Source organism: Petromyzon marinus, chromosome 82 (assembly GCF_048934315.1).
Source record: "Petromyzon marinus isolate PM22_M1 ecotype Great Lakes invasive population chromosome 82, UKy_Petmar_22M1.pri1.0, whole genome shotgun sequence".
NCBI lineage: Eukaryota > Metazoa > Chordata > Hyperoartia > Petromyzontiformes > Petromyzontidae > Petromyzon > Petromyzon marinus.
This window is the reverse complement of record NC_133747.1, coordinates 3,329,976-3,344,608: the sequence shown is the minus strand read 5'-3', so window position 1 is coordinate 3,344,608 and position 14,633 is coordinate 3,329,976. Positions and strand designations below refer to the sequence as shown.

Sequence of the window (14,633 nt, the reverse complement as noted above, 5' to 3'; positions counted from 1 at the left end):
GCACTCCACGTGGTGCAAGATTCGCCCTTACTCCTCGCCTCTCCAGCTCGGCTCATCTACACGCACACAAAGACAAAGGTCCACCACGTAAGCTTTAGCAAGATGTTGGGGAAAGTGCAGGAGGCGAGCACTGAGCCAGGATCTCTGAGATCCTGGGCTCCACAATCAGGAGGGTCCTGCCAAGATGTTGTCAGTTCTCAGCGTTGGGATATTTGGCCGATATCTGATGTCACACTTGCATTTACAATGAGATGCGTGTGGATTTAGAGGACACACGCAGGTGAATGGCATCCTTCAAACTGTTAAGAGAAGTGGGCCTGGACCAGGAAATGCCACGGCCAGGAGGAACAACGATGGCCGATGGTCAAGAACAATAACGGAGCTGCAGCCAAGTATCGGAGCATGTCTGAGAGGACCGCTGCCGGAAAGATGGAGCGACAAAATCGGCGCTTAGTGGATTATTCAATCCCAGGATCATGAGGGGTGGTAGCAGGGTCTCAGGGAAGGAGGCCTTCATCCAGTAGTGGATAGATAAACGTACTGTAGATTATTCACGTGTAGACAGGCAGGTACACAGACAGGATCTCGGGGGAGATACTCTGATAGATGCACACACACTCAGGCAGGCAAGCAGATGCACACTCAGGTATATGGATAGGTGACAGGTAGCCACACGCAAAGTGGAGAGCACACGTCCATCCATACTTCACCACACGAGTGGAGGAGCCACACGTACCTCCATGGTGGCAACTTGCAGAGCAGGGTGCACAGAACTCGCAGCGTCTCTCGCACAGTCCGGGTCTCTGCATGCGGAGCAGGAGACGAAGGCGAGGATCACAAATAGTCGAGGGGGCGTGACGGCACCCAGATCTCAACACGAGGACTCACATCCTCACCATGAACCCACATCATCAACGCAGACTCACATCATCACCACTTACTCACAACACGAAACACAAAAATAACAACAACCGACATTCGCCACAAAGTAGCGGTAATGTCACCACGGCGCCTGTGCCGGGCCAGGTGCACTTTTAGGCCACGTCAAGTGCCGAAGGCTGTCAAGACGTCACGGGATAGACCCAGGTTCCAAAGGTTGGCTGAGATGACTGGTAGATACACCAGCTGTATCCCAAACTGTGCCAACTTGCTGAATTTTATCCGCCACTCGTTGTGAGCGTCACTCCTCTGCCCTCAGTTGTTGTTGGAGGGCGACTGCCTCCAACTGCCCAGTAGCATCCTTCACGAGCTTCCTCGTGAAGGATGCTATTTACACCGCTGATACCACACTTCTGCAAGTCCACTCAGCTCCACATCCTCCCAGACAGCATCAGTGCATATTTTCGACAGCCCATGTCATGCCCGTTTAGCCGCCTTTATGCGGCCAAAAAAACTGCTTGAATATTCGGGCTACAAGACCCAGCCAACGCAGCCTTGCCTGCCGGAGGAGCTTACTGGTGGGAAAGTGTCCAGATCTTTCAAGGATTTGTGAGCCCCTCACACAATCCAGCCTGTTTAAAGCCATGACGGATCGTAGGAACCACCACTAACACCACGAACAACACCACCACCAACAACACCAGCACCACCACCAACAAGAATATTACCACCATCAACACCATCACCAAAAACATCACTAACACCACCAACAATACCAACACCACCCCCATCAACAACACCCCCATCAACAACACCACCCCAATCAACACCACCTCCATCAACACCACCCCCATCAACACCACCATCAACAACACCAGCAATACGATCACCAAAACCACCAACACCACCACCATCAACACCACCAACACAACCACCAACACCACAATCAATACCACCAACACCACGAACAACACCACGACCACCAAAACCACCACCAACAACACCACCACCATCAAAACCACCAACAACACCACCTCCACCACCAACACCCCCACCAACACCATCAACACCAACAACACCACCATCAACAACACCACCAACTCGACTACCAACACCACCAACAACACCACCAACAACACCACCAACACAACCACCATCAACACCACCACCATCAACACCACCAACAACACCACTAGCAACAAAGATAAAGATCCCCCTTATAGATGAAATAGACTGTTGGGGCAAGTGCTGATAGCCAGCAGTACCTATGAAGGCCAGAACGGCACACGAGGGCGTGGGTGGCCAACACAACGCCCGGCCGCCTTTGTCTCCCTAGTGGCGACGTTTACACACCACACCAGGTACTCATTTGAGGCTGAGTCGACCTAGGGGAGGCCCAGGATCGGTTCACATAATCGTCACCGGTGTTGGCCTTGAGCGGAAATCCAACTCGGAGTCACCGGGTTCATAGCGCGGCGCGTTAACCACTACACACACACAGACTCACACATACACACAGACTCACACACACAGACTCACACACAGAGACTCACACACACACAGACTCACACACACACAGACTCACACACACACACAGACTCACACACACACAGACTCACACACACACACACAGACTCGCACCACCTCACCGCTCCTCACCTTCGCCAGAGTCTCTCCCCGCCTCTCCAACGGACAAACTGCCAGGGGGAAGCGCGTGGCGAGAGACGAGGGGGCGGTACCTTGTGACCACGCCCACCATGACGTAAACAGCCCTGAGCGCCTCCCCCCACCGGAGCTCCTCCCCCCTTTGGCCACACCCCCTCACCCTACCCCTTTACCACCTTCGCCCCGCCCCTCTCCCCGCCCCTCCCCCCGCTGCTTCTTCCGCTGAGGCCGGAGCGAGTGGAGGCGGCGCTGTGCATTGTGGGTGGCGAGCGGCCGATTTGGATTCCCGCTCACGGCCACCGTCGGTGGCTCGCGAGCTTCTGAAGCGGCGGCTCGCTGGCTGGGCCACCTCTACGTCGACTCAGCCCGAAGAAGGCGAGAAGCTTGCACGGTGTGGACGCAGCAGTGGCGGTGGTGCGGGGGAGGGGGAGGCAGAGGAGGCGCCTGGCCCACAGCCGTCACGCGCTAGGCGCCTGCTGAGTTCACGGCCCTGCTGCTGATGATGAGGAGAGGCACTGCCAGATTGCGGCTGATGGGATGAGTTAAATTTAGTTTTTTTGTATCTCTGGAGGGACGGATTTGTTGTCGTGGCAGAAATGGCCTCCACTTGAGGCCGCGATGTGGAGTATTTGGTCTCCTCTTCCACGCTGGGCGTAGCCACACTTTACCCCTCCACACGCGGGCCGTGAGCTCACTGGACTTGCAATGCAGAGGTGCAGGTTCGAGTCCATTTCACACTCAGCCACTCACTCAGCCACCCACTCAGCTACCCACTCACTCACCCACCCACTCACTCAGCCACTCACTCACCCACCCACTCACCCACAGAGGGATAAAGACCCTTCATGCAGTGGTTGTGTAGTATCTGCGTTAATATTTTTGTTGTTTGGTTATGGCGGTGGTTGTGGTGGTGGTTGTGATTATATTTGGTTGTAGTGGTGGTTGAGGTTACAGTTGTGTTGTAGGTGGTTATATTGGTTGTTATGGTAATTGTGGCTCTGGTTGTGGTGGTTTTGGTTGTGGTTATAATTGTGGTTGTGTAGGTTGTGGTTAAATGTGCGGTTGTGGTCTTTGTGGTTATATTTGTTATAATTGTGTAGGTGGTGGTTGTAATGGTCATAGTTGTGGTGTAGGTGGTTATGATGGTTGTTTTGGTAGTTGTATGTATTTTGAACTTCTATCACACCTTACCCAGCCAACCGTGATAATTGGAGGTGTGGTATTAGTTGTGGTTATTTTATGGTTCTTTTGGTTATAGTTGTGGTGGTGATTGTGGTTGGTGCAGGTGCTGGGATGAAGGATGCGTTCTGGGTCCTCTGCCCATGCGGCTCCAACAGCGATGGCTCCAGCCAGCACTGCCGCCCCTGTGTCGCATTGGTCACATGACCTTGCCTCCCAGCATACCTTGCAGTCGTCGTTGATTCTGGGCCATCTTTACCTCCTGCATCTCGAGAGGAGCTCTCGCTTCCTGCACGCCCTCTCCTCCTACCTCTGCTCTCTCTCCCCGTGTCTCCCTCCTCTCTCTCCCCGTGTCTCCATCCCGCTCTAATTTCTGGGTGGTCCAGGTTCAGGGGTCAGGAGTTTACTGGCTGCACTCCAACCTTTGACCTTGGCTGTCACTCGAGTGGATTTGTCACACAGCAGTCAACCCATAGCATCAGGATCTGTCCCGTGACCTCCTCCTGTGCCTAGCCTGGAACAGCAGTCAACCTGTGGCACCCGGATCTGTCCTGTGACCTCCTCCTGCACCTAGCCTGGTACAGCAGTCAACCCATGGCACCTGGGTCTGTCCCGTGTCCTCCTGCATCCAGCATGGCTTAGCAGTCAACCCATGGTACTTGGGTCTATCCCGTGTACTCCTGCACCTGCACCTAGTCTGGCACAGCAGTCAACCCATGGCACCTGGTTTGTTGTGATGACATTACCGCCACGTAGTGGCGAATGGTGGCCATTGTCGTTGTTAGTTGGTGGGCTTGTGTGTAAGTAATTGTGATTGAGTGTGTGACTATCATGTCGTGTGTGCGAGTTGGATGGTAATGGTGTGCTTATGAGGGTGAGTGTGTGTGGGTGTGTGAGTTTCGTGGTGAGGATGTGAGTGATGGTATGTGACAGTGTGAGTTTGATGGTGATTGTATCATGGTGAGTGCAAGCAATACTGTGAGTTTGACTTAATTCCCCCCCCCTCCCTTTACCCACTACCCACTCTTCCTTCCTCTTCCTCTCCCCCCACTCTCCCCACCCCCTCTACCTCACCCCCTCTACCTCCCTCTCTTTCCCTGCCTCTATCCCTCTCCTTTCTCCCGTAACTACCTCGCCTGTAATACAGGAGGTCGTGGGTTCGATCCCTACCCTCACACCTGCTATATATTTTAAGTTTGCATGTCTCTCTCTCCCTGTGGTCGCGTTCAGAGTGTTTGGTTTCTATAAGTGTCGACGTGATGATAAGCCACTTCGTTGACCGATAATTTTTGGCCTTTTCTCTTCTGAAGAAGAGCTGTGTAGCTCGGTGGGCCTCACCTGGTAAAATATAAATAGTTTAGTTTCCTCTCTTCCTCCTTCCTTCCTCCCTCTCCACACCCCCTACCCCCCAGCACAATAACAAGAAGCAGGAGGAGGAAGGTTCGTCTCCCAAGCCGAGCGCTTCCGGGTCCACCTTCATGATCCTCCCTCTGCCCCAGGGTGGAAAGATCCCCTCGCACAGGGTTACGGTATCCCACCCACATACACACAGGGTTACAGTACCCCCTACTCACATGCCAGGCTATGTGCACCACACAGAGACCTAAAGACTCGCACATAGATCCATAGACTCACACAGACCCATAGACTTACACAGAAACCAATTAACTCAAACAAAGACCCGTCGAAACACAGACAATATCCTTGCACAAAGACCCATAGACTCGCACAGACTCATCCACTCGTGCACTCATCCACTCAACGACTCACAGGCTTACTCGCTCACCCAATCCCTCACCTACTCAGCCACTCACTCAAGAACTCTCTCACCCATTTACCCACCCACTTGCTCACCCACTCGTGCATCCACTCACATAATCACTCATAAACTCACCCACTCACACGCTCAGAAACTGACTCACAAAATAATTCACCCACTCGTGCACTCACTCGCCCACTTCCCCATGTGCACACAGATTCACCCACTTACTTACTCGCTCACAGACTCCCTCTCTGATAGACTCGCTCACTCACAGACTCAATCGCTCACAGACTCACTAAGAAGCTCTCACCCACTAACTTATTCAGAAACTCACTCAACCACCGACCCACTTACTTAAAAACTACCCCACTTATCCGCACCCACTCACTGACCTACTTACTCATTCACTCGCTCAGCCACTCACTGACCAACTCGCTCACTTGCAGACTCACTCACTCACTCATCCACTCACTCCGAAACTCATTCATCCACCCACCGACTCACTCGCAACCATTAACTCATACCACTCAATCATTTCATCCATTCACTCATCCACTCACTCAACTACTCACTCATTCAACAACCCACTTACTCAGCCACTCATTCAGAAACTCATTCACCTACTCACCCACACACTCACTCACCCACTTACCTATCCACTCTTCCACTCATTCAAACATCCACTCTCTTAACCACGATCTCAGAATATCACTCACCCACTCACCCTCCCAATAATTTCATCACTCACTCACCCACTCACTCCATCAGTCACTCACCCACTCACTCATCCACTCAATCAATAACCTGCTCATTTACTTACTCACAAATGCGCTCATCTACTTGCTCAATTAGTCACTCACCCACATTTTCACATTTATTCCTTCCGTCACTTCCTCATTCAGCTACTTCGCCAATGATTATCTTATTCATTCACTCAATCACGTATCCACTCACTCAACTACTCACCCATCCACCCAATCACTCAGAAACTCACTCACCCACTCACCCACTCAATTATCCACTCACTGACCCACTCACTAACTCACTCAGAAATGCACTCACCCACCCACTCATTTATCAAATCATCCACTCTCTCACCTACTCACCCACTCACACACAAATGTACACACTCACTAACCCACTCCCTCACCTACTCACTCACCTACTCACTCATCCACTCGCTCAACCACTCACAGATTCACTCACTCACAGACTCTCTCATCCACCAATTCTCACTTGGTCACCCACTCATCTACTCAATAATTCACCCACCCACAAACGCACACACAAAAACACCCACAAAGATAAAGATCCCCCGTATAGCCATAACAGACCGTTGGGGCAAATGCTGTTAGCAAGCACCTATGAAAGCCAGCATGGAACACGAGGGGGTGGGTGGCCAGCAACAGGCACGGCCAACTTTGTCTCCCTAGTGATGAGGTGTGTGCACATCACCACTAGGGAGATGAAGTTGGCCGTAGGTCAACACAGCCTCAAATGAGTGCCTGGTGAGGTGTGTGCACCTCAGCAGGCACTCATTTGAGGCTGTGTTGACCTACGGGATGCCTGGTTCAGATAATCGTCACCAGTGTTGACCATTAGAGGGAATCAAACCTGGGTCGCCAAGTTCGTAGCGCAGCACACTAATCGCTATACTACACACTCACTCTCACAAGCTCACTCACTCTCACAAGCTCACTCACTCTCACAAACTCACTCACTCTCACAATCTCAATCACTCTCTCACAAGCTTACTCACTCCCACAAGCTCGCTCTCACAAACTCACTCTCATAATCTCCCTCACTCTCACAAACTCACTCACCCTCACAAACTCACTCTCACAAGCTCACTCACTCTCACAAGCTCTCTCTCACAAACTTACTCACTCCCACATGCTCACTCACACTCACAAGCTCACTCACACTCACAAGCTTACACTCACAAACTCACTCTCACAAGCTCACTCACTCTCACAAACTCACTCACTCCCACATGCTCACTCACTCTCACACACTCACTCGCTCTCACAAGCTCACTCACTCTCCCAAACTCACTCGTTCTCACAAACTCACTCGCTCTCATAAGCTCACTTACTCTCACAAGCTCACTCTCTCTCACAAGCTCACTCGCTCTCAAAAACTCACTCACTCTCACAAGCTCACTCGCTCTCACAAGCTCACTCACCCTCACAAACTCACTCACTCTCACAAGCTCACTCACTCTCACAAACTCACTTTCACAAACTCACCCTCGCACAAACTCACTCACTCTCACAAACTCACCCTCGCACAAACTTACTCTGACTCACTCTCACACAAAGACAAATACATTCCCTGTTTGAGATTCCCTTTTAGCCTGAAGAGACTGTTGGGGAATGTGCTGTTAGCGAGCACCTATTGAGACCGAATCAGCACACTCGGGAGTGGGTTGCTTTAGAGTTCAGTGTTACTCACTGGGGCTTCCATAGAGTTCGGTGTTAATCATTGAGTCTCCCATAAAGTTCAGTGTTAATAACTGGGACTTCCTTAGAGTTCAGTGTTACTCATTGGGGCTCCAATAGGGTTAAGTGTTAATCACTGGATCTCCCATAGGGTTCAGTGTTGCTCACTGGGTCTCCCATAGGGTTGCATGTTAATCAATGGGTCTCCCATAGGGTTCGTGTTACTCACTGGGTCTCCCATAGAGTTCAGTGTTACTCACTGGGTCTCCCATAGGGTTGAGTGTTAATCACTGGGTCTCCCATAGGGTTTGGTGTTAATCACTGGGGCTCCAATAGGGTTCAGTGTTACTCACTGGGTCTCCCATAGGGTTCAGTGTTAATTACTGGGTCTCCCATAGGGTTCAGTATTAATCACTGGGTCTCCCATCGGGTTCAGTGTTACTCACTGGGTCTCCCATAGAGTTCAGTGTTAATTACTGGGTCTCCCATAGGGTTCAGTATCAATCACTGGGTCTCCCATATGGTTGAGTGTTACTCACTGGGTCTCCCATAGGGTTCAGTGTTACTCACTGGGCATTCCATAGGGTTGAGTGTTACTGGGTCTTCCATAGGGTTCATTGTTATTTACTGGGTCTCCCATAGGGTTGAGTGTTAATCACTGGGGCTCCCATAGAGTTCAGTTTTAATCACTGTGTCTCCCATTGAGTTCAGTGTTAATCACTGGGGCTCACATAGGGTTCAGTGTTAATCATTGGGTCTCCCATAGGGTTCGTGTTAATCACAGACCCATAGATTCCTAAAACCCTAACTCTATAAACACCTAAGCCTCTATACCCCTAACCCTCTAAACCCCTATACTCCGAAAACCATAACCCTCTAATCTCCTTCACCCTTAACACCCTAACTTTCTAATCCCCTTAAACCCCTCACCCTCGAAACTCCTCACCCTCTAAACCCCTATGCCTCTAACCCCCTAACCCTCTGAACCCAAACCCCTAACTCTTTGAGCCCCCAACTTTCTAAATCCTTAAAAACCAAACCCTCTAAAACCCTAACCCTCGAAACCTATGTCCTAAAGCGTAACCTTCAGAACCCTTAACCCTGTAAACCTCGAAACCTTAACATTCTACAACCCTAATCCCTAACCTAAATCCGAACCCATCTAAACCCCAACCATCTCAAAATCTAACTAACCCCTAACCCTCTAAACACCTAACCTTCTAAACCCCAACCTTCTAAACCTCTAACCCTCTAAAAACCCTAAAACCCAAACCCTCTAAACACCTAACCCTCTAATCTCCTAACCGTTTAAACCCCTATACCCCTACAACCCAAACCCTAAAAAACCCCTAACCCTCAAACCTTTATTACACTAAACCCATAACCCTCTAAACCCCCAACTCTCCAATCCCATGGTTTTTTTTTGCGGTAAGATCGTGTAAATATAAATGTCTTAAAACCCGTCACCACCCGACACAGCCAATTAATAAAGTTTGTCACGTGAACAAAAGTGCCAATTAGTTTCTACTTTGGCACATCGGTGTGTTGGAGACTAACCCAAATAAACCTTTATTATGCATAACGCCTCAACCCCATAACTCCCCCTGCGCCACCCCCCATGTCCCCCCTCACCCCCCACACCCCCCTCACCCCCCACACCCACCACACCCCCCTCGCCTCCCCCCGCTGCTACTTCCGCTGAGGCCGGGGCGAGTGGAGGCTGCGCTGTGCATTGTGGGTGGCGAGAGGCTGATTTGGATTCCCTCTCACGGTCACCGTCGGTGGCTCGCGAGCTTCTGAAGTGGTGGCTCGTTGGCTGGGCCTCCTCTACGTCGACTCAGCCAGAAGAAGGTGTGAACCAAGCGCGGTGTGGACACATCAGCAGTGGCGGTGGTGGGGGGGGAGACAAAGGAGGCATCTGGCCCACATGTGCCTCCTTTGTCTCACTCCCCCCGTGTCTCCCTCCTCTCTCTCCCCGTGTCTCCCTCCCCTCTCTCCCCGTGTCTCCCTCCTCTCTCTCCCCGTGTCTCCCTCCTCTCTCTCCCCGTGTCTCCCTCCACTCTCTCCCCGTGTCTCCCTCCTCTCTCTCCCCGTGTCTCCCTCCTCTATCTCCCCATGTCTCCCTCCCTCCTCTCTCTCCCCGTGTCTCCCTCCCTCCTCTCTCTCCCCATGTCTCCATGTCCCCTTCTCTCTAGGTGGTGCAGGTTCAGGAGTTTTCTGGCTGCACTCCGACCTTTGGCCTTGGCTGTCGCCCAAGTGGGATTGTCGCACAGCAGGCAACCCATAGCATCAGTATCTGTCCCATGACCTCCTCTTGCACCTAGCCTGGCACAGCAGTCAACCCATGGCACCTGGCTCTGTTCCGTGACCTCCTCCTGCACCTAGCCTGGCACAGCAATCAACCCATGGCACCTGGGTTGTTGTGATGACATCACCGTCATGTAGTGGCAAATTACGGCTGTTGTCATCGTGAGTTTGTAGGCTTGTGTGTGAGTAATGGTGCATGTGTGACTTTCATGACGTGTGTGAGAGTAGGATGGTTGGGGCGTGTTTTTGAGGGTGAGTGTGTGAGTATCATGGTGAGTGTGTGGGTGTGTGAGTGTGTTTTAGATGGCTGGCAATGTTGATGGGTGGTGATGATGATGCAAGCCTTGTGCTAGAGAATGGCCCACTGAAACTAATATAACAGAGCATCTTCTGAGTACCCTTTAAGTGCTGTCTGGTCCACATCGTAAAGGGTAGAACTTTCCCACCTGTCCTTCGATGTTTGCATGACTGCTTTTGTTTTATTTTGTGAATAGCAAAAAGCATTCAACCCCATAATACATGTTGTTTTATTGGTCGCTCGTCCATTTCATATCCCATAGCTTAACCACTCATATATTTGGATTCCTCTCGATGAGGCGAGCAGTAAGAGTACCACCTTGATGGGTCTGCGACGTTTCCTTCCAGAGTTATTACCACAAAACCACAAACATCCCAGAATCCTCTCGGTTTGGGGTCAAAATGTTGTCGCTTATTAAATCCCATAAGAAACGTCGCATCGAATAAATGTGATTGAATTCTCCCCGTCTGGACGAGCGGAATTGAATGGTGCAACTGATTTTGCTGTGCTGTGTTAAATCAGATATTTGCATGACTGCTTTTGTTTTATTTTGTGAATAGCAAAAAGCATTCAACCCCATAATACATGTTTTATTGGTCGCTCGTCCATTTCATATCCCATAGCTTAACCACTCATATATTTGGATTCCTCTCGATGAGGCGAGCAGTACGAGTACCACCTTGATGGGTCTGCGACGTTTCCTTCCAGAGTTATCACCAAAAAACCACAAACATCCCAGAATCCTCTCGGTTTGGGGTCAAAATATTGTCGCTTATTAAATCCCATAAGAAACGTCGCATCGAATAAATGTGATTGAATTCTCCCCGCCTGGACGAGCGGAATTGAATGGTGCAACTGGTTTTGCTGTGCTGTGTTAAATTCGATGTTTGCATGACTGCTTTTGTTTTATTTTGTGAATAGCAAAAAGCATTCAACCCCATAATACATGTTGTTTTATTGGTCGCTCGTCCATTTCATATCCCATAGCGTAACCACTCATATATTTGGATTCCTCTCGATGAGGCGAGCAGTACGAGTACCACCTTGATGGGTCTGCGACGTTTCCTTCCAGAGTTATTACCAAAAAACCACAAACATCCCAGAATCCTCTCGGTTTGGGGTTAAAAATGTTGTCGCTTATTAAATCCCATAAGAAACGTCGCATCGAATAAATGTGATTGAATTCTCCCCGCCTGGACGAGCGGAATTGAATGGTGCAACTGGTTTTGCTGTGCTGTGTTAAATTCGATGTTTGCATGACTGCTTTTGTTTTATTTTGTGAATAGCAAAAAGCATTCAACCCCATAATACACGTTGTTTTATTGGTCGCTCGTCCATTTCATATCCCATAGCGTAACCACTCATATATTTGGATTCCTCTCGATGAGGCGAGCAGTACGAGTACCACCTTGATGGGTCTGCGACGTTTCCTTCCAGAGTTATTACCAAAAAACCACAAACATCCCAGAATCCTCTCGGTTTGGGGTCAAAATGTTGTCGCTTATTAATCCCATAAGAAACGTCGCATCGAATAAATGTGATTGAAGTCTCCCCGCCTGGACGAGCGGAATTGATTGGTGCAACTGGTTTTGCTGTGCTGTGTTAAATTCGATGTTTGCATGACTGCTTTTGTTTTATTTTGTGAACAGCAAAAAGCATTCAACCCCATAATACATGTTGTTTTATTGGTCGCTCGTCCATTTCATATCCCATAGCGTAACCACTCATATATTTGGATTCCTCTCGATGAGGCGAGCAGTACGAGTACCACCTTGATGGGTCTGCGACGTTTCCTTCCAGAGTTATTACCAAAAAACCACAAACATCCCAGAATCCTCTCGGTTTGGGGTCAAAATGTTGTCGCTTATTAAATCCCATAAGAAACGTCGCATCGAATAAATGTGATTGAATTCTCCCCGCCTGGACGAGCGGAATTGAATGGTGCAACTGGTTTTGCTGTGCTGTGTTAAATTCGATGTTTGCATGACTGCTTGTTTTATTTTGTGAATAGCAAAAAGCATTCAGCCCCATAATACATGTTGTTTTATTGGTCGCTCGTCCATTTCATATCCCATAGCATAACCATTCATATATTTGGATTCCTCACGATGAGGCGAGCAGTACGAGTACCACCTTGATGGGTCTGCGACGTTTCCTTCCAGAGTTATTACCAAAAAACCACAAACATCCCAGAATCCTCTCGGTTTGGGGTTAAAAATGTTGTCGCTTATTAAATCCCATAAGAAACGTCGCATCGAATAAATGTGATTGAATTATCCCTGCCTGGGCGAGCAGAATTGAATGGTGCAACTGGTTTTGCTGTGCTGTGTTAAATTCGATGTTTGCATGACTGCTTTTGTTTTATTTTGTGAATAGCAAAAACCATTCAACCCCATAATACATGTTGTTTTATTGGTCGCTCGTCCATTTCATATCCCATAGCGTAACCACTCATATATTTGGATTCCTCTCGATGAGGCGAGCAGTACGAGTACCACCTTGATGGGTCTGCGACGTTTCCTTTCAGAGTTATTACCAAAAAACCACAAACATCCCAGAATCCTCTCGGTTTGGGGTCAAAATGTTGTTGCTTATTAAATCCCATAAGAAACGTCGCATCGAATAAATGTGATTGAATTCTCCCCGCCTGGACGAGCGGAATTGAATGGTGCAACTGGTTTTGCTGTGCTGTGTTAAATTCGATGTTTGCATGACTGCTTTTGTTTTATTTTGTGAATAGCAAAAAGCATTCAACCCCATAATACATGTTGTTGTATTGGTCGCTCGTCCATTTCATATCCCATAGCGTAACCACTCATATATTTGGATTCCTCTCGATGAGGCGAGCAGTATGAGTACCACCTTGATGGGTCTGCGACGTTTCCTTCCAGAGTTATTACCAAAAAACCACAAACATCCCAGAATCCTCTCGGTTTGGGGTCAAAATGTCGCTTATTAAATCCCATAAGAAACGTCGCATCGAATAAATGTGATTGAAGTCTCCCCGCCTGGACGAGCGGAATTGATTGGTGCAACTGGTTTTGCTGTGCTGTGTTAAATTCGATGTTTGCATGACTGCTTTTGTTTTATTTTGTGAACAGCAAAAAGCATTCAACCCCATAATACATGTTGTTTTATTGGTCGCTCGTCCATTTCATATCCCATAGCGTAACCACTCATATATTTGGATTCCTCTCGATGAGGCGAGCAGTACGAGTACCACCTTGATGGGTCTGCGACGTTTCCTTCCAGAGTTATTACCAAAAAACCACAAACATCCCAGAATCCTCTCGGTTTGGGGTCAAAATGTTGTCGCTTATTAAATCCCATAAGAAACGTCGCATCGAATAAATGTGATTGAATTCTCCCCGCCTGGACGAGCGGAATTGAATGGTGCAACTGGTTTTGCTGTGCTGTGTTAAATTCGATGTTTGCATGACTGCTTGTTTTATTTTGTGAATAGCAAAAAGCATTCAGCCCCATAATACATGTTGTTTTATTGGTCGCTCGTCCATTTCATATCCCATAGCATAACCATTCATATATTTGGATTCCTCACGATGAGGCGAGCAGTACGAGTACCACCTTGATGGGTCTGCGACGTTTCCTTCCAGAGTTATTACCAAAAAACCACAAACATCCCAGAATCCTCTCGGTTTGGGGTTAAAAATGTTGTCGCTTATTAAATCCCATAAGAAACGTCGCATCGAATAAATGTGATTGAATTATCCCTGCCTGGGCGAGCAGAATTGAATGGTGCAACTGGTTTTGCTGTGCTGTGTTAAATTCGATGTTTGCATGACTGCTTTTGTTTTATTTTGTGAATAGCAAAAACCATTCAACCCCATAATACATGTTGTTTTATTGGTCGCTCGTCCATTTCATATCCCATAGCGTAACCACTCATATATTTGGATTCCTCTCGATGAGGCGAGCAGTACGAGTACCACCTTGATGGGTCTGCGACGTTTCCTTTCAGAGTTATTACCAAAAAACCACAAACATCCCAGAATCCTCTCGGTTTGGGGTCAAAATGTTGTTGCTTATTAAATCCCATAAGAAACGTCGCATCGAATAAATGTGATTGAATTCTCCCCGCCTG

The 14,633-nt window shown here is 48.9% G+C and overlaps 1 long non-coding RNA gene across 2 annotated transcripts; it reads left to right on the top strand.

The window, feature by feature from the left end:
- Positions 1 to 2,759: 2,759 nt before the first annotated feature.
- Positions 2,760 to 10,381, top strand: LOC116957702 (uncharacterized). 2 transcript variants are annotated; one of them, XR_012931218.1, is made up of 4 exons: positions 2,764 to 2,935; positions 5,136 to 5,252; positions 9,630 to 9,777; positions 10,122 to 10,381. It is a non-coding gene; the product is annotated as an uncharacterized LOC116957702 (long non-coding RNA). The 2 variants fall into 2 exon arrangements; XR_012931219.1 differs by lacking the exon at positions 9,630 to 9,777 and having other exon boundaries at positions 2,760 to 2,935.
- Positions 10,382 to 14,633: the final 4,252 nt, after the last annotated feature.